The sequence below is a fragment of the Cervus canadensis genome, chromosome 22, assembly GCF_019320065.1.
Source record: "Cervus canadensis isolate Bull #8, Minnesota chromosome 22, ASM1932006v1, whole genome shotgun sequence".
Taxonomy (NCBI): domain Eukaryota; kingdom Metazoa; phylum Chordata; class Mammalia; order Artiodactyla; family Cervidae; genus Cervus; species Cervus canadensis.
In genome coordinates this window covers 33,838,284-33,858,161 of record NC_057407.1, presented here as the reverse complement: position 1 = coordinate 33,858,161, position 19,878 = coordinate 33,838,284, and positions in this window count along the sequence as shown.

The window sequence follows — 19,878 nt, the reverse complement described above, 5'->3', positions numbered from 1 at the left end:
TAAACTGAATCAGATCAAAGAGCCAATTCTGTCTTTCAAGTTCCACAGGCATTCTTTCCTTTCATTCCTTAATTCTTAGAGTTTTGAATTTACATGATGATATACAAGTCTAAGAAAAGAGGACTCCACATTTGCAACTTTTCTTAAAATAGTAGTGGCTTCCAGAATTGAATGATAATTAGAAAGTCTCTCATTGTCTAAATCACTATGTGGACAGGAAGCTCCCTAAATAGTTTTAACTTGACCCACAAGATGCTTGTGAAGTATCTTGAAATAGTCATTACTGACTAAAGACAAGATTGTAATGCTTCCTACAGGTACTTAGGGATCATAGTGAGATCATACAGTATGACTGATAACTGTGATAAAATTATCAAACTGTAAAACTAGAGATGTCAGAAATATCATCTTGTTCATTTACTCACAGCTAAGGAAATAAAATACAGAAAAGTCTTGATGTTGTTCCAAGATGAGGTACTTTCCCAAGATGACACTCCAAAAAGCGGCAGTTACATCTGGGTCTCCTGTCTTTCAATTCAAAATTCTTTCCTCTCTACTACAGTCTCAGGAGCGGGTCAAGGGATAGAGAAACCTTTTCTTGTTTGTTTGTCGTTTAGCCCCTAAGTCATGCCCAGCTCTTTGCAACCCCATGGACTATAGCCTGCTAGGCTCCTCTGTCCATGGGATTCCCCAGGCAAGAATTCTGAACTGGGTTGTGATTTACTTCTCAAGGGGATCTTCCTCACACAGGGATCCAACCCACATCTCCTTCATTGGCAGGCAGATTCTTTACCACTGAGCCACCAGGGAAGCTCAGAATCCTTATAGTAGGTGTCTATTTAAAAAAAAAAATTATAAATCCACAGAAAGTCACAAAGTTAGTGCAAAGATGATACTCTCCAACTGGTTTCCTGCAATAGTTACTACTTTGGAAACTACTGTGAAATAGATTAACATTGGTACAATGTGTATATAGTATCTATCACATGTGTGGATTCATGTAGCCATGACTACAATCTTGATACAGAACTAAGCTGTCACCACAAACATTTTCTTCAGCCTGCTGTTTTATAGCCAAACCTACCAGCACCCACCAGCCCCATATATAATGACTTCTGGCAATGTACTGAAAGTAGAAATCTTAAATCCATGTAAGTCTTTTTCAGCTATTATTCTTTTGAATAATCTTTTATCTCCACCCACATTTATCTTTTTTCTGAGATTCTGATGGCACAAAAGGCAGATCTTTTGTTACAGTCTCACAGGTCCTTGACATGCTGGTTTTTTGTTTTGTTTTGTTTTGTTTTTTTTTTCCAGTCTGTTTTTCTTCTTTCTGAGCTGCAGGTTGGGACATCTATGCAGTCCTGTCTTCTAATTTACCCGTTCTTTCCTCTGCTGTTGAGTCCATCCTTAGAGTTTTAAATTTCGCTTGTAGTATTTTTTTAACTCTAAAACGTCTGTTTGGTTCTTTAGATCTTCTGTTTCTTCACTGAGACTTTCTATTTTTTTTGTTTCTAGAATGTTCACAATTTCTTGTTGAATTATTTCTTATGACAGCTACTTAAAAAATCTTGTCACACAACTGCAACTTCTGTGTCATCTCAGGGTTCACATTTGTCAATTGTGTGACTCTTTAAGTTGAGATCTACAAGAGACCCACCTCAAAACAAGAGACACATACAGACTAAAAGTGAAGGGCTGGAAAAAAATATTTCACACAAACGGAGACCAAAAGAAAGCAGGAGTCGCAATACACATATCAGATAAAATAGACTTTCAAATAAAGGATGTGAAAAGAGACAAAGAAGGACACTACATAATGATCAAAGGATCAATCCAAGAAGAAGATATAACAATTATAGATATATATGCACCCAACATAGGAGCACCGCAATATGTACGGCAAACGCTAATGAGTATGAAAGAAGAAATTAACAGTAACACAATAATAGTGGGAGACTTTAATACCGCACTCACAACTATGGATAGATCAACTAAACAGAAAATTAACAAGGAAACACAGACCTTAAATGACACAATGGACCAGCTAGACCTAATTGATATCTATAGGACATTTCACCCCAAAACAATCAACTTCACCTTTTTCTCAAGTGCACACGGAACCTTCTCCAGAATAGATCACATCCTGGGCCATAAATCTGATCTTGGAAAATTCAAAAAAATTGAAATCATTCCAGTCATCTTTTCTGACCACAGTGCAGTAAGATTAGATCTCAATTACAGGAAAAAAATTGTTAAAAATTCAAACATATGGAGGCTAAATAACACGCTTCTGAATAACCAACAAATCATAGAAGAAATCAAAAAAGAAATCAAATATGTATAGAAATGAATGAAAATGAAAACACAACAACCCAAAACCTATGGGACACTGTAAAAGCAGTGCTAAGGGGAAGGTTCATAGCATTACAGGCTTTCCTCAAGAAACAAGAAAAAAGTCAAATAAATAACCTAACTCTACACCTAAAGCAACTAGAGAAGGAAGAAATGAAGAACCCCAGGGTTAGCAGAAGGAAAGAAATCTTAAAAATTAGGGCACAAATAAATGCAAAAGAAACTAAAGAGACCATAGCAAAAATAAACAAAGCTAAAAGCTGGTTTTTTGAAAAAATAAACAAAATTGACAAACCATTAGCAAGACTCATTAAGAAGCAAAGAGAGAAGAACCAAATTAACAAAATTAGAAATGAAAATGGAGAGATCACAACAGACAACACTGAAATACAGAGGATCATAAGAGACTACTACCAGCAGCTCTATGCCAATAAAATGGACAACTTGGATGAAATGGACAAATTCTTAGAAAAGTATAACTTTCCAAAACTGAACCAGGAAGAAATAGAAGATCTTAACAGACCCATCACAAGCAAGGAAATTGAAACTGTAATCAAAAATCTTCCAGCAAACAAAAGCCCAGGACCAGATGGCTTCACAGCTGAATTCTACCAAAAATTTAGAGAAGAGCTAACACCTATCTTACTCAAACTCTTCCAGAAAATTGCAGATGAAGGTAAGCTTCCAAACTCATTCTATGAGGCCACCATCACCCTAATTCCAAAACCAGACAAAGATGCCACAAAAAAAGAAAACTACAGGCCAATATCACTGATGAACATAGATGCAAAAATCCTTAACAAAATTCTAGCAAACAGAATCCAACAACATATTAAAAAAATCATACACCATGACCAAGTGGGCTTTATCCCAGGAATGCAAGGATTCTTTAATATCCGCAAATCAATCAATGTAATACACCACATTAACAAATTGAAAGATAAAAACCATATGATTATCTCAATAGATGCAGAGAAAGCCTTTGACAAAATTCAACACTCCATTTATGATTAAAACTCTCCAGAAAGCAGGAATAGAAGGAACATACCTCAACATAATAAAAGCTATATATGACAAACCCACAGCAAGTATCACCCTCAATGGTGAAAAATTGAAAGCATTTCCCTGAAATCAGGAACAAGACAAGGGTGCCCACTCTCACCACTACTATTCAACATAGTGTTGGAAGTTTTGGCCACAGCAATCAGAGCAGAAAAAGAAGTAAAAGGAATCCAGATAGGAAAAGAAGAAGTGAAACTCTCACTGTTTGCAGATGACATGATCCTCTACATAGAAAACCCTAAAGACTCTACCAGAAAATTACTAGAGCTAATCAATGAATATAGTAAAGTTGCAGGATATAAAATTAACACACAGAAATCCCTTGCATTCCTATATGCTAACAATGAAAAAACAGAAAGAGAAATGAAGGAAACAATACCATTCACCATTGCAACAAAAAGAATAAAATACTTAGGAGTACATCTACCTAAAGAAACAAAAGACCTATACATAGACAGCTATAAAACACTGATGAAAGAAATCAAAGAGGGCACAAACAGATGGAGAAACATACCGTGTTCATGGATTGGAAGAATCAATATTGTCAAAATGGCTATTCTACCCAAAGCAATCTATAGATTCAATGCAATCCCTATCAAGCTACCAACGGTATTTTTCACAGAACTAGACCAAAGAATTTCACAATTTGTATGGAAATACAAAAAACCTCGAAATAGCCAAAGTAATCTTGAGAAAGAAGAATGGAACTGGGGGAATCAACCTGCCTGACTTCAGACTCTACTACAAAGCCACAGTCATCAAGACAGTATGGGTACTGGCACAAAGACAGAAATATAGATCAATGGAACAGAATAGAAAGCCCAGAGATAAATCCACAAACCTATGGACACCTTATCTTTGACAAAGGAGGCAAGGATATACAATGGAAAAAAGACAACCTCTTTAACAAGTGGTGCTGGGAAACTGGTCAACCACTTGTAAAAGAATGAAACTAGAACACTTTCTAACACCATACACAAAAATAAACTCAAAATGGATTAAAGATCTAAATGTAAGACCAGAAACTATAAAACTCCTAGAGGAGAACATAGGCAAAACACTCTCCGACATAAATCACAGCAAGATCCTCTATGACCCACCTCCCAGAATATTGGAAATAAAAGCAAAACTAAACAAATGGGACCTAATGAAACTTAAAAGCTTTTGCACAACAAAGGAAACTATAAGTAAGGTGAAAAGACAGCCCTCAGATTGGGAGAAAATAATAGCAAATGAAGAAACAGACAAAGGATTAATCTCAAAAATATACAAGCAACTCCTGAAGCTCAATTCCAGAAAAATAAATGACCCAATCAAAAAATGGGCCAAAGAACTAAACAGACATTTCTCCAAAGAAGACATACAGATGGCTAACAAACACATGAAAAGATGCTCAACATCACTCATTATCAGAGAAATGCAAATCAAAACCACAATGAGGTACCATTACACGCCAGTCAGGATGGCTGCTATCCAAAAGTCTACAAGCAATAAATGCTGGAGAGGGTGTGGAGAAAAGGGAACCCTCTTACACTGTTGGTGGGAATGCAAACTAGTACAGCCACTATGGAAAACAGTGTGGAGATTTCTTAAAAAACTGGAAATAGAACTGCCATATGACCCAGCAATCCCACTTCTGGGCATACACACTGAGGAAACCAGATCTGAAAGAGACACGTGCACCCCAATGTTCATCGCAGCACTGTTTATAATAGCCAGGACATGGAAGCAACCTAGATGCCCATCAGCAGATGAATGGATAAGGAAGCTGTGGTACATATACACCATGGAATATTACTCAGCCGTTAAAAAGAATTCATTTGAATCAGTCCTAATGAGATGGATGAAACTGGAGCCCTTATACAGAGTGAAGTAAGCCAGAAAGATAAAGAACATTACAGCATACTAACACATATATATGGAATTTAGAAAGATGGTAACGATAACCCTATATGCAAAACAGAAAAAGAGACACAGAAATACAGAACAGACTTTTGAACTCTGTGGGAGAAGGTGAGGGTGGGATGTTTCAAAAGAACAGCATGTATATTATCTATGGTGAAACAGATCACCAGCCCAGGTGGGATGCATGAGACAAGTGCTCGGGCCTGGTGCACTGGGAAGACCCAGAGGAATCGGGTGGAGAGGGAGGTGGGAGGGGGGATCGGGATGGGGAATACGTGTAAATCTATGGCTGATTCATATCAATGTATGACAAAACCCACTGAAAAAATAAACAAATAAATTTAAAAAAAAATAATAAAAAAAGAAGAATAGTAGAGTGGGTAGCCACTTGCTTCTCCAGGGGATCTTTCTAACCCAGGGATTAAACCCAAGTTCCCTACATGGCAGACAGATTGTTCCCATGTGAGCCACCAGGGAAGCTATCTACCCTCTGGCTTCTTCCAGGATTTTTTAAAGTTTGGTTTTCTGCAGTTTGAGTATAATAGACCTACGTGCAATTTTTTGAGCATTTACCTTTCTTTGTGTTCTCCAAGCTTCCTGGATCTGTGGCTTGCTTGTCTGACATTGACTTGGGGAAATTAGTCAATAGTACCTTAAACATATCTTCTGTTGCTTTCTCTCTTTCTTCTCCTTCCAGTATTCTCATTACATGTATGTTAAACCTTCTGTAGTAACCCCACAGTTCTTGCATATTCTGCTTTTTAATTTTCTTTCCTCTTCATTATTCAGTTTGGGTATTTTCTACTGAGATACCCTTAAACTCAGAAATTCTTCAGCTGTATCCATCGAAGGCATTTTCATTTCTGTTAGAATGGTTTTTGTTATCTAGCATTTCTTTTTTGGTTCTTTGTTAGGATTTCCATCTCTGTTTCCATTGCCTGTCGGTTGTTTGCATAATATCTACATTACCCCTTAGATCCCTTAGCATATTCATAACTTTTTTAAAAATTTGCAGTCTGGTAATTCCAGTGGCCCTGACAAATCTGAGTTTAGTTCTGATGCTTGCTCTCTCTGTCTCTTCATATTGCCTTTTCTGTCTTTTAGTATGCCTTGTAACATTTTCTTGATGATTGGCCCTGATGTATCAGGAAAAAGCAACTGCTATAAATACTAATGTGGTGGGGGCATGTAGGTGGAGGGGAAGGGCTCTACATTTCTATGACTGTGGCTGAAGTTGAGTATTACCCTTTCCCCCGATTGGTTAATATCTGGTAAAAATAGGCTTGCTTGAGTGCAGACTAGCTTGAGGAAAAAAGAAAGCTCTGAGGTATTTCAAAATTGTTGCTTTTCCCCTCCATCTGCCAGAAGCATAAGGGATTTTTCTCTGATATTTAGTGTGAGAAGCTAGTTTAGGTCCTACAAATAAAACTCACAAATGTGCAGGTGCCCCCAGTGACCAAACTCCCTGGAGCTTTTGACTCAGATGTGACCACACAGACTCTCCTGCCGTTTATCAGTTATAGTTGAGGTTTTCCTACTCTGACACTAGTTCCTGTGGAGGGTTCTGCTTATGGGTTTTTGTGATTCTCTGAATTTGACCTGTTTGTTTCTAATCTGAGAGTCAGTCATTTACCCTGTGCTCTCCTGTCTCATGGATTTAAGAAGAGTTGTTGCCCATTCACTCTGTTTGGCTTTTTACTAGTTTTTATAGTAGAGTGAAAATTTCTAAGCTGCTTGCATGCCAGCAAATAGTCGTTCTTTTTAGACCAGAGAACAGAGCCTTCTAATTATTATTTGAATAAGCATTCACATTATTACCACAAAATTCAAACAAAATTTCCTTCAGTTTATAGGTCATTTTTATATCTTATATTAAATGCATATATGTATATATGTACTGCCCACATTTCTATAATATTTAGTTATATTTTTGATTTGGAAAAACTCATACACAAGATACTATTTTTTATATATTTTTTACATATACTGCAGATATTTTTTTCAGACTACTATCCTTCAGGCTTAAACACTAGTGTAGCCCACCAGGCTCCTCTGTCCATGGGATTTTTGAGGCAAGAACATTGGGGTGGGTTGCCATTTCCTCCTCCAGGGGATCTTCCCCAACCCAAGATCGAACCAGAGTCTCCTGTTTCTCCTGCATTGGCAGACAGATTCTTTGCCACTGTACCACCTGGAAAGCCCTAATATTTCTTATAGTAGTGCATAGTAAATATGATGTAAAATATCTCACATTTTTCCATTAGTTTAAAACATTAAAAAGATCTTCTTCACCCAATTTTGCAATTGCTTGAAACAGTATATACACACCTGTACACACATAGGTGTATATACATATGTTTGTATATACAGTTGACCCTTAAAAATGTGGGGATTAATGGTACTAATATCCCCCCACAGCTGAAAATCTTTGTATTACCTTTGTATTTTTTCCTTGATATCTGAGGGGGATTGGTTCCAGGACTGGCCTTGGACACCAAAATTAGCTCAAAGCCCATAGTCAGCCCCTCTTATCTGCACTTTCACATCTGAGCTTCAACCACAGATCATGCAGTACTGTAGTATATACTGAAAATGAAATCTGCATTAAGTGGACCGACACAGTTCAAACCTGAGTTGTTCAGGGCTCAACAACAGACGTAGATATGTGCTTGTATCTGTGTTCCATATTTGGAACTGCTCTGTGTAAGCATTGGTATGAATTGGAGACTTCTATTTTCAAGAGCATAGTTAATTGTTCCAACACTATTGAAGGCTTACTGAACAGTGCAGCTTTTCCACCACTCATGTGAAATGTCTTATTGGTCATAAACAAATCCTTCTGTGAGGAGCTCCTCAAGCACATGGTGCTTACAGATACCTCCTTGCCTTTGCTGGTCCTCTCTCGGGTACATCCAGTGCCCATCTTTCCTTTTTTAAAGTATTTAATTTATCTGTTTGACTGTGTCGGGTCTTAGTTGTAGCACAGATTCTCTAGTTGTGGCATGAGGACTCAGTAGTTGAGGTGCACGGGCTTAGTTCCTCTGTGGCATGTAGGATCTTGGCAAACCTGCCACCCTTCCCTTGCAAGGCGAAATGTTCATCACTGGGTCAGCAGGGCAATCTCCCCATCTTTCCTTTTGGTACACGGTGTATACTTCTACTAATTCTTGACCTTCTCAGTTTAAGTGTCATGGATTGTGCTTGGTTTGTGCTTTCACTCCACTTGTTATACCTTATACTGAGTAATAATCAGTTGTTATTGGTAGAATGTCTGATACGCCTCTGGGTAAACTTGATCCATATACCCTGTAAGTAAGTAAGTGTTAGTCGCCCAGTCATGCCAGACTCTTTGCGACCCCATGGACTGCAGCCCATCAGGCTCTTTTGTCCATGAGCTTTTCCAGGCAAGGATACTGGAGTGGGTTGCCATTTCCTTCTCCAGGGGATATACCCTGTAATATGTAGGAATAGATATATTGTTTTATTTCTAGAGGGATGAAGATTAGAAACAGGTACATGTATTGTTCAGCATGCATAAAAGCCAACTGTTTAAATTTATATCTCATCACATCATTTACATATTGGGATTGTCCCTTTACTAGAAAGACTATTTTAATATGTGTTTGTTTTATTGAAATATGTTTTTAAACATATATATATATATATATATAAAGAGCATAGTTAACTGTTTCAACACTATTGAACACTATAGTAACTGAACACAATTGAACATAATAATATGGTTTAGTCGCTAAGTCGTATCTGACTCTTGGCAACTCCATGGACTATAGCGCACCAGGCTCCTCTGTCCATGGAATTCTCCAGGTAAGAATACTGGAGTGGGTTGCCATCTCCTTCTCCAGGGGATCTTCCCAACCCAGAGATCAAACCCACATCTCCTGCAGTGCAAGCGGATTCTTTACCACTGAGTCACCCAAGAAGATCTATATAGGTGTGTGTGTGTGAGTGAGTTTGTTGTGTATGTAAGTTATTTATCCTTCAAGAAAATTAGGGTTGCCTTTTTAGGAGTGTGGCAAAATCAAAGTCAACCTTTAGTGTTTTAAAGTTTCTGTATTATAGGCATACAGTTTGGCACATTGCAAGCATGTAGGAAAGTCTATAGGAAATGGAAAAATGGTAATGACTTTATATCAGGCAAAACTTGCAGCCTGGAAGGGCAAGATATATCCATGCTGATAATTTTGCCAGTTCAGTCTTTGTCCTCTTTGTGGAAAAAAATTGAAGGGATGTCCATCGATGCCAGTGCACATCACAGGAAGTACAAACCACAAATGATCCCTTTTAAAGTTTGATATTAATTTGACACTTCATTAGTTGGAAAGTCTCTCCTCTGGTTCTAGTTACCACTTCTCCAGTTGAAATCCAGGAAACAACAGCAGAGGCATCTTTGCCAGCTAACTTGAACAGTGTAACTCAGTTTGGGGGGAAGGTGATGGCCGTGGTACAAATTCATCTTTTTAGCCTCTTCTTAAGGGTAGTTACTAGTAATTGGGCAACTCCTTTGTGCAAAATCTGTGGGTGAGCACCCCCACTCTGATGGAAGAAACCTGGAGTTTGCTGGCTAGTTAGCAAGTGTAAAATTGGTCAGTTTTCTGGGGAAGTAAATATGTACAGTTAAGTGTGTGTGACTATTATGCAGCCACAGAAAAATCCACATGCCAGTTTATTTGCTTATGGTATTTTGGAAAATGGATCCTTTAGAGAGCGAGAAAGTATAAACTTTCAACTCCACAGATTTTAATTAAGCTAACTGTAGACTGGTGAACACTGCAAAATTCAAGAACCTGATGAGACAGTAGAGATTATATAGTAGGTACTGTGACCAATGGCTAGTCTTCCTTAATTACCTGAAACTGTCAAGACAATGACCTGTCAAATTCATAGAAATTATTTTCCGTAAAATCTGACTATGGCAGTGTAATATTTATTTTTTATGTGCTCTGTTTTCTTTATTTTTTTATTGAAGCTTAGTTGATTTACAACATTGTGTTCATTTCAGGTGTATAGCAAAATGAATCAGTTACATGTTTTTCAATGATTTTCTATTACAGGTTATTACAAGATATTGAATCTAGTTTCCTGTGCTCCACAGTATTTCCTTTTTCTTGTCATTTTTATGTATAGTAGTTTGTATCTGTTAATTGCATATTCCTAATTTATATCCTGTTCTTTCCCCTTTGGTAACCATACATACATTCTCTTTGTGACTCTGTTATTTATGTGTTATTTATGTGTGTGACTCTGTATTTATGTGTATCATTTTTTTAGATTCCATATACTGGTGATATCGTATTATGTTTGTGTTATTTTCTGACTTAATTCACATAATATGATAAGCTCTAGATTCATCCATATTCTTGCAAATGGCAAGATTTCATTCTTTTTTAAGCACAGTATAAAGTTTTAGAGCAAAAAAGAAGTCTAGACTAAAAAGAAATTACCTGTCGTTAAAAATGAATGTGAAGTGATTAGCCTCCAACTAATAAAAAAAAAAAAAAAAAAAGAATATGTGTGAAAAGAGAAACATGGGAATGTTGATGATATGATATATTAAGTGCAAAAAAATAAAACGATATAGCCAGTGTGCTTCCATCTTGCTGAAAGTTAAGTACACCAAACCGTTTTAATCTGTTCCACTAATGCAGAAAGAATATATAGTCACTTTTTTTTTTCCATTTCTTAATCATTAGAACACCTTATCCTCCTTGATATGAAGCATTTATTAGTGCTTCTCTGTCTTTCTGCCCAAAGCAGAGAAACCTTGAATCTGAACAGTGCACCAATGACGTTCTTCTAAAAGTCACACAATGTTACAGTCAGAGGCTGGTCATGGAAAACATCACATGTGGCCACTGCTACTGGGATACCTTTGATAGTTGAAACCTTGATGGGGTGGTGCCCATAAGGCACCAAGGACAGAGTCTATTTTAGGTCACACTCTCATGATCTGTTTTTCTTCCACAGCACATAATAATAGAGCTGATAAGACAGGGGTTAGAGGCTTTTTATCTAGAAAACTCTGCTAACCCAGCCTCTAAAAATCTAAGTCTCCTGAACTGATCCCAAGTCACCAGGCTAAGGACCCTGGATTGCTTTAATATGTATCCTTCATTCCACAGCCAAGGAGTAGCGGTCAACATTTTATTCCATTTTCTCTTCTGTCTCCAACAGGCCAGGTTTCTACCTATATTGACTACTTTTTGCTTTTCAGTCAGGTAGATCTAATTCCAGGGTTAATGAATAGTCAACAGTCTTAATTATATATACTAGAGATGGCAAACTTTCACATCCAGAAGATGTACCTTTCTATACTCATATGAGAATATGCTTAAATATACCAAGATACTGATTCTAATTAATTTATTCTAATGTTTATTGATTCCTATCATTTTTTTCTAGTTCATTAGCATATGCATGCATTATTTCTGTCATAACGAGTTATGCTTATATGCTTATAACTGCTTGCAGTTATAAGAAGATTGCAATTTTTATGTCCTCTCTATATCAAATATTTTCATTGATCAGCTTCTATGGAGAAACTTCTGCATCTAATATGGAAGCCTTGAAAATATACAAAGTTGGCAATTGGTAATGAGAAAGATTGTCAGTGTGAGAAACACACAGATTCTGAAATAAAAGTGTTGTTGTTCAGTTGCTGAGTCATGTCCAACTCTTTGCAACCCCATGAACTGCAGCACACCAGGATTCCTTGTCCTTCACTATCTTCCAGAGTTTGCTCAAACATATGTCTATTGAATTGGAGATGCCATCCAACCATCTCATCCTCTTTCACCCCCTTCTCCTCCTGCCCTCAATCTTTCCCAGCATCAGAGTCTTTTCCAGTCAGTCAACTCAACCCATCAGGTGGCCAAATCTTGGAGCTTCAGCATCGGTCCTTCCAATGAATATTCAGGGTTGATCTCCTTTATGACTGACTGATTTTATATCCTTGCAGTCTGAGGGACTCTCAAGAATCTTCTCCAGCACCACAATTTGAAAGCTTTATTTCTTCGATGCTGAGCCTTCTTAATGGTCCAACTCTCACATCTGCACATGACTACTGGAAAAACCATAGCTTTGACTACACGGACCTTTGTTAGCAAAGTTTTCCTTCCAAGGAGCAAGAGTCTTTTAATTTGGTGGCTGCAGTCACCATCTGCAGTGAGTTGGAGCCCAAGAAAATAAAATCTGTCACTGTTTCCACTTTTCCTCCTCCTATTTGCCATGAAGTGATGGGGCCAGAGACCATGATATTAGTTTTTTTGAATGTTGGTTTTTAAGCCAGTTTTCGCTCTCCTCTTTCACCCTCATTAAGAGGCTCTTTAGTTCCTGTTTGCTTTCTGCCATTAGAATGGTATCATCTGCATATTGAGGTTGTTGATATTTCTCCTGGCAATCTTGATTCTAGCTTGTGATTCATCCAGCCTGGCATTTTGCATGATGTACTCTGCATAGAAGTTAAACAGGGTGACAATATACAACCTTGTCGTACTCTTCCCGATTTTGAACCAGTCCATTGTTCCATGTCCTGTACTGTTGCTTTTTGAAAGTTGCAGTTTACTAAACATTCCCCTTTGTCCATCTGTTTCTCCAGATTTGCAAAAGTTAAAATAAAGTCCCTCTGGGACTTCCCAGGTGGTCCAGTGGCTAAGACTCCATACTCCCAATGCAGGGGAGCCAGGTTCAAATCCTGCTCAGGGAACTAGATCCCACATGCTGCAACTAAGATCTGGTGCAGCCAAATAAAGGAAGATAAATTTCTAAAAATTTAAAAAAGCAGAGTCCCTCTGCATGAACACTCAAACAAGTTTCTCTTAACATATTGCTCAGGACAGTGAGAACGGAGATAATCATGTAAAACTCTCCAAAATACTTTTCTCTGAAGTGTACCTAGGCATTTGAAGATCAAAAATATCTTTAGCTTCAATTATCCAGAAAATGGCTTTCATTGCAGGCTCAAACTTGGCTTGTTTTGTCCATTACAGAAATTCCCTCTTAAACTGAATATAATAAAAAGCAGACAGGATGTCATTTAAACAAACTTTCTATTTTACTTCAGTACCTGAATCTCCAGGGCAATGATCATGAGAGTTTGGGAGCCTTTGTCCCCCCTATTTTTTTCTGTCTTTAACACTAAACATCCTGGACATTCAGGAGCAGAGGAGGAATAGAGGAGAAGTAGTAATTGATCGGTAAAGAATCTTCTTGCACTGAGGGAGACCTGGGTTTAATGTCTGGGTTGGGAACATTCCCTGGAGGAGGGCATGGAAACCCACTTCAGTATTCTTGCCTAGAGAGTCCCCATGGGCAGAGGAGCCTAGTGAGCTACAGTCCATGGGGTCGCAAAGAGTTGAACCTGACAGAACGACTAAGCACACACATGCAATTGATAAAATTAATTATAATGTTAATCCCATGTGATACTTCTTACCAAGACAGTCAGTCACACCTCACATAAAGCAACTTAATATTTGACTCTTGGCTACACAGGAAAATAATGCACACAGTAAATTAAAGCACATTTTCTTAAATGTGTCGTGAACATTCATCTTATTTATAGATTCATCCCAATGAAAGAGGTAAATTTGGACTTTCTGGAAAAGAAAGGGAGGGAAGAAGGAAAAATGGAAGAAAGGAAGGGCAGAAGGAAATTTTTAAAAAACCATCTGTACCATCCTGGTTACAAGTGTTCTGCAGTCCATCTTTTCATTTTTAGAAAGTCACCAAACTTATGTTCGATAAATGTAAACGAAGTTTTTTATCCTGTCATTTTAAATGCTTTGGGAAATGCTCTTAGTTTATTTCCTTTTTTCTGATGTTGCTCCTATCTTTCACGCTTTGCTTATCTTTTGGAACTGTCTGTCCTACTTGAGCTCTGCCAAGAAGATATTTTGCAAGGACATCTTCTGCTCCCAGGTATAAAAATAAGTCAAACACCGCTATTATTTTTACCCTTCAGGAAAAAACTTCTGTGAAAATCCTGATTGCATTTCCTTTCATAAGATTCCCTCTCATTTATTGACTGAAAGGTTTGGGTCAAATCAGCCACATGTACTTTCTGTGGTTTATCAGCAGAAGGATTCTTTGAAAGATTAAATTGCATAGGACTGACTTCTAAAGTGAAGTAGAAGAAAAAATAAATCACCTAGTAAAAATGCTAAAACTGTGATTTTCTGGGGGAATGTTGTAAAATTTTAGCAAATTAAATATATTACATTTAAACCCATTTGTACTTTGGACTGGATTGTTTATTGATGCTTGAAAGAACTGTCATTTGTGTGGAGAGATAAGCAAATTGAAGCACCGTAATTACCCATAAATGTGTTTTGTGTTTCCTGGAATTTTAAAGTAGTCAAAAAATATCAGTGAAATCAAGCATGGGGAAAATATTGCATTATTAATAGTGTATTTAAAAGTAAATAAGATCTCAAATGTCTTTATAAATCATTTTTAGTCAACATAATCCTTCAAGCATCAATTCACTGTATTTTTAAATGCACATTTATTATCTCTCTATGTGGTTGTCCCCATCTCTCATTTTTCTTGTCTGCATTTCTGTTTGGGGAAGAATGTAAAATGTAGAAGCAGGCTCTCAGAAATACATGTCTTCTCTCCCTTAAAGTAAACATTTATGGTTAAATAATGATTTGAAAATTCTAATTGCTCTCCCATTAGCCCCTCTGACTCCATTTTCTTTTAATCTCAATGGTTAAGAAAAATATACACCATCTTCTTGCATCTGCTGACACCAGACCCTAGTTGGTTTCCTGAATAGGGCCTCAACCTCTCAGCCCCCCGTGACACCCACTTCATTTACGTTCTTATCACCACCCTCACCCGTGCCTCCTTAGATTATTTCAGTAGCCGTTTAACTTCATGCTCTTGCATCATCTCTCTCTTTACCATCATAACAATAGCTGTTTTATTTCACATTGGGTTTTTCCAGGTGGCACTACTGGTAAAGAACCTGCCTGCCAATGCGGGAGACGTAAGAGACACAAGTGTGATCCCTGGGTTGGGAAGATCCCCTGGAGGAGGATATGGCAACCCACTCCAGTATTCTTGCCTGGGAAATCCCATGGACGGAAGAGCCTGGTGGGCTCCATAGGGTCGCAAAAGAGGAGACATGGCTGAGCACCTGAGAGTGTGACAAAGCAGGTCCAGTGCTAAGAGTATACACTTATACTCTTTTTATATGAGTATAAAATTTATTTATAATGTGTAGCTAGAAGGAAATGGCAACCCACTCCAGTGTTCTTGCCTGGAGAATCCCAGGGATGGGGGAGCCTGATGGGCTGCCATCTATGGGGTCACACAGAGTCGGACACGACTGAGGTGACTTAGCAGCAGCAGCAGCAAGCATGGGCACAGATGATAGTATCCAGCTTTTCATGTGACCAAACTGGAGGTAGGTTAGCGTTTAGTTTTAAGTTAAGGCTCTGGTGCAGATTCACTTCTGTCTGAATCTAAAGCATAAGCTCTTAAATGCCACTATACTCCCCCCCTCCATTTTTATAAACTATGAATCTGATATATTTCATTATCTTATGCAAAACTCTTTAGTGGATCCCAAAAAGAGTTGGTAGAAGTACAAATTCCTTAATATGACATCAATATCCTTAATTATCTAATTTCTGATTCTCTCCTGCATTTCTAGCCTAGTCTGTCTTCAACCACTTTCCCAGTTGTTCCATATATTTCTGGTTAATCAGGAACATGAACTCAGTTTGTAGATCCCACCTAGAGCATGACTCTCTGCTTTTGCCTGTGCCAGCCTTTCTGCCTCGAAACCATTAACTTAATCTTTATCTTCCTATCCTATACCCTCAGCTCTGAAGACCTTCCAGGGAGAATTGGTTTCTCCCTCCTCTGGGCCCATTCACACCTTCAAGCCTTAAAATGAGGAATAAAACTGCCATATGACCACCCAGCAATCCCACTACTGGGCATATACCCTAAGGAAACCATAAGTGACTAAGACACATGTACCCGAGTGTTCATTGCAGCACTGTTTACAAAATCTAGGACATGGGCTTCCATGGTGGCTCAGTCAGTAAACACTCCGCCTGCAATGTAGGAGACCAAGATTCGATCCTTCGGTTGGGAAGATCCTCTGGAGAAGGAAATGGCAATCCACTCCACTATTTTTGCCTGGGAAATTCCATGGACAGAGGAGCCTGGAAGACTACAGTCCATGGGGTGGGAAAGAGTCGAACATGACTTAGCAACTACACCACCATCAGGACATGGAAGAACCTTAGACTTCCATTGGCAGATGATAAGGAAGTTATTGTACATATACATAATGAAATAGTGCTCAGCTATAAAAAGGAACACAACTGAGTCAGTTCTAATGAATTGGTATAAGTAGTCGGTGTAAGTTGGTATAATTTGGCATAAATGTATTCTAATGAGGTGGATGAACCTAGAGCCTATTATACAGATGAAGTAAGTCTGAAAGAGAAGGACAAATATAGTATGTTAATGCATGTATATGGAATCTAAGAAGATGGTACTGACAATCCTATATAGAAGGCAGCAAAGGAGTTCAGTCGCTCAGTCGTGTCCAACTCTTTGCAACCCCGTGAACCACAACACACCAGGCCTCCCTGTCCATCACCAACTCCCGGAGTTTACCCAAACTGATGTCCATTCAGCTGGTGATGCCATCCAGCCATCTCATCCTCTGTCGTCCCCTTCTCCTCCTGCCTTCAATCTTTCCCAGCATCAGGGTCTTTTCAAATGAGTCAGTTCTTCACATCAGGTGGCCAAAGTATTGGAGTTTCAGCTTCAGCATCAGTCCTTCCAATGAACACCCAGGACTGATCTCCTTTAGGATGGACTGGTTGGATCTCCTTGCAGTCCAAGGGACTCTCAAGAGTCTTCTCCAACACCACAGTTCAAAAGCATCAATTCTTCGGTGCTCAGCTTTCTTTATAGTCCAACTCTCACATCCATACATGACTACTGGAAAAACCATAGCCTTGACTAGACAGACCTTTGTTGGCCAAGTAATGTCTCTGTTTTTTAATATGCTGTCTAGGTGGGTCATCACTTTCCTCCCAAGGAGCTAGTGTCTTTTAATTTCATGGCTGCAGTCACCACCTGCAGTGATTTTGGAGCCCAAAAAATATAATCAGCCAGTGTTGCCACTGTTTCCCCATCTATTTGCCAGGAAGTGGTGGAACCAGATGCCATGATCTTAGCTTTCTGAATGTTGAATTTTAACCCAACTTTTTCACTCTCCTCTTTCACTTTCATCAAGAGGCTCTTTAGTTCTTCTTCACTTTCTGCCATAAGGGTGGTGTTATCTGCATATCTGAGGTTATTGATATTTCTCCCAGCAATCTTGATTCCAGCTTGTGCTTCATCCAGCCCAGCATTTCTCTTGATGTACTCTGCATATAAGTTAAACAAGCAGGATGGCAATATACAGCCTTGATGTACTCCTTTTCCTATTTGGAACCAGTCTGTTGTTCCATGTCCAGTTCCATCTGTTGCTTCCTGACCTGCATACATAGGAGACACAGATATAAATAACAAATTTTTGAACACAGTGGGGAAAAGAAAGAGTGGGATGATTTGACAGAATAGCATTGAAACATGTACATAGCCACATGTGAAATAGACAGGCAATGGGAGTTTAATGTAAGATGCAGGGAGCCCACGGTCAGTGCTCTGTGACAAGCTGGAGGGATGGGGAGAGGAGGGGGCAGGAGAGGGGTTCGGGAGGGAGGGCTCATACGTATGCTTATGGCCAATTCATGCTGATGTATGGCAGAGGCCAGCACAAGATTGTAAAGCAATTATCCTCCAATTAAAATAAAATTTTTAAAAGGTGGTAGCAAAAAAAATCTAAATGAACTCAAGGAAAGATCCTAGGTGTTTTCTGTCTTTGTTCTCTAGGATCTGGTATTGTGCTTTATTCATGCTGGGATTAAACATACATTGTTTAAATCAAAGGTAAGCACCTTTACCGCATACAGGAATTTTTGAATCATTCACTCCCTGAATAGCCTCTAGTCTCTTTTCTCTTTTTGGAGAGAAGATAGAGTTTTCCAAAATGATTTGATCTATATAACCAGTTCATTGATTCAAAGCGTTTGGACTGGCTTCATGCAAGAAGAAACATCATGCAAGTTTTCCTTTATGGAACTATGCCAAGAGCTAAGTACTAGGTTATTGAATCCTCTGTTTCAAAGCCACCCTTGACTTATTTCCAAGATTATTTTTTCCCAGTTACACTGATTCTTTATGTGTATTCCTTGCCCTTGGCCATGTTTAAAATTGAATTGCTTATGTCTCCTCCCTTGACTTCTCTTTTAAACCTATTATGATTTAGTTCATTTTTTCTTAGCTCCTTATTTGAAAATTTCTGGCTGTAACACTTTCTTATAACTTCTATTGCTCTCCCAGCTTTTTGCTTAAGCTCAGTGGTGCATTAATAAGGTTGGGCAGAGTTTCAACAGCATTTAATCTTACATTTTTAATTATTCCTCACATTTTACTGTCTTGACACATTTACTGTAATAAAGGAAATCATTAATTCACTTAGAAATATGTGTGTGAAAACTATATTTTTCCTTTTGATTGATTTCCATATTCATCATTACTTTGCTGTTAATTTACTATGCATTCACAAGAATGAGGGGGAGGAGCACAAGTTTTTCCTTCTTGTTCAGAACTGTCTTAGATATCAAATGGAGCTGAAAATTAATTTGCATTTTGGCTGACAAATGGGAAGAGAATACTTCTTCTTAAAAGATGTGTCTTGGTCCCATCCTCATGTTTCTTCTATATCTAAATACACCACACCCTTCTCTGTTTTCCCCTATAAAAATACCATAAACTGGGTGGCTTATAAGCAACAGAAATTAGTTTCTCATGGTTCTGGGGTCTAGGAAGTCCAAGATCAAGGCACCAGCACATTCAGTGTCTGGTGAGAAACCATGTCCTGGTTGGTAAATTGCATCTTCTCCCTTCACCCTCACATTACAGAAGGAGAAAGAGAACTCTCTGGGGTCTCATTTTTAAAGACACAAATCTCATTCAGGACGGCTCTACTTTCATAACCTAATCATCTCCCAAAGGAACCCACCTCCTAAAACCATCACGTTGGAGATGTGGTTTCAACACATGAATTTCAGGGGGACAAATATTCAGTTTATAGGATTTCTATCTTCATATTGATTTCTAAAATGCTTTCTCATCCTTTATGAAAAGAAAATAAACCTGATTTCCCTTTGGATAAAGAAAGACAATATAGTCAATATAGATGGTATAGTCAAGGCCATGGTCTTCCCACTGGTACTTATATGGTTGTGAGAGGTAGACCGTAAAGAAGGCAGAGCACTGAAAAACTGATGCCTTCGAACTGTGGTTCTGGAGAAGACTCCTGAGAGTCCCTTGGACAGCACAGAGATCAAACTAGTCAATCATAAGGAAAATCAACCCTGAATACTCCTTGAAAGTACTGATGATGAAGTTGAAGCGCCAGTGTTTTGGTCATCTCATGTGAATAACTGATTCACTGGA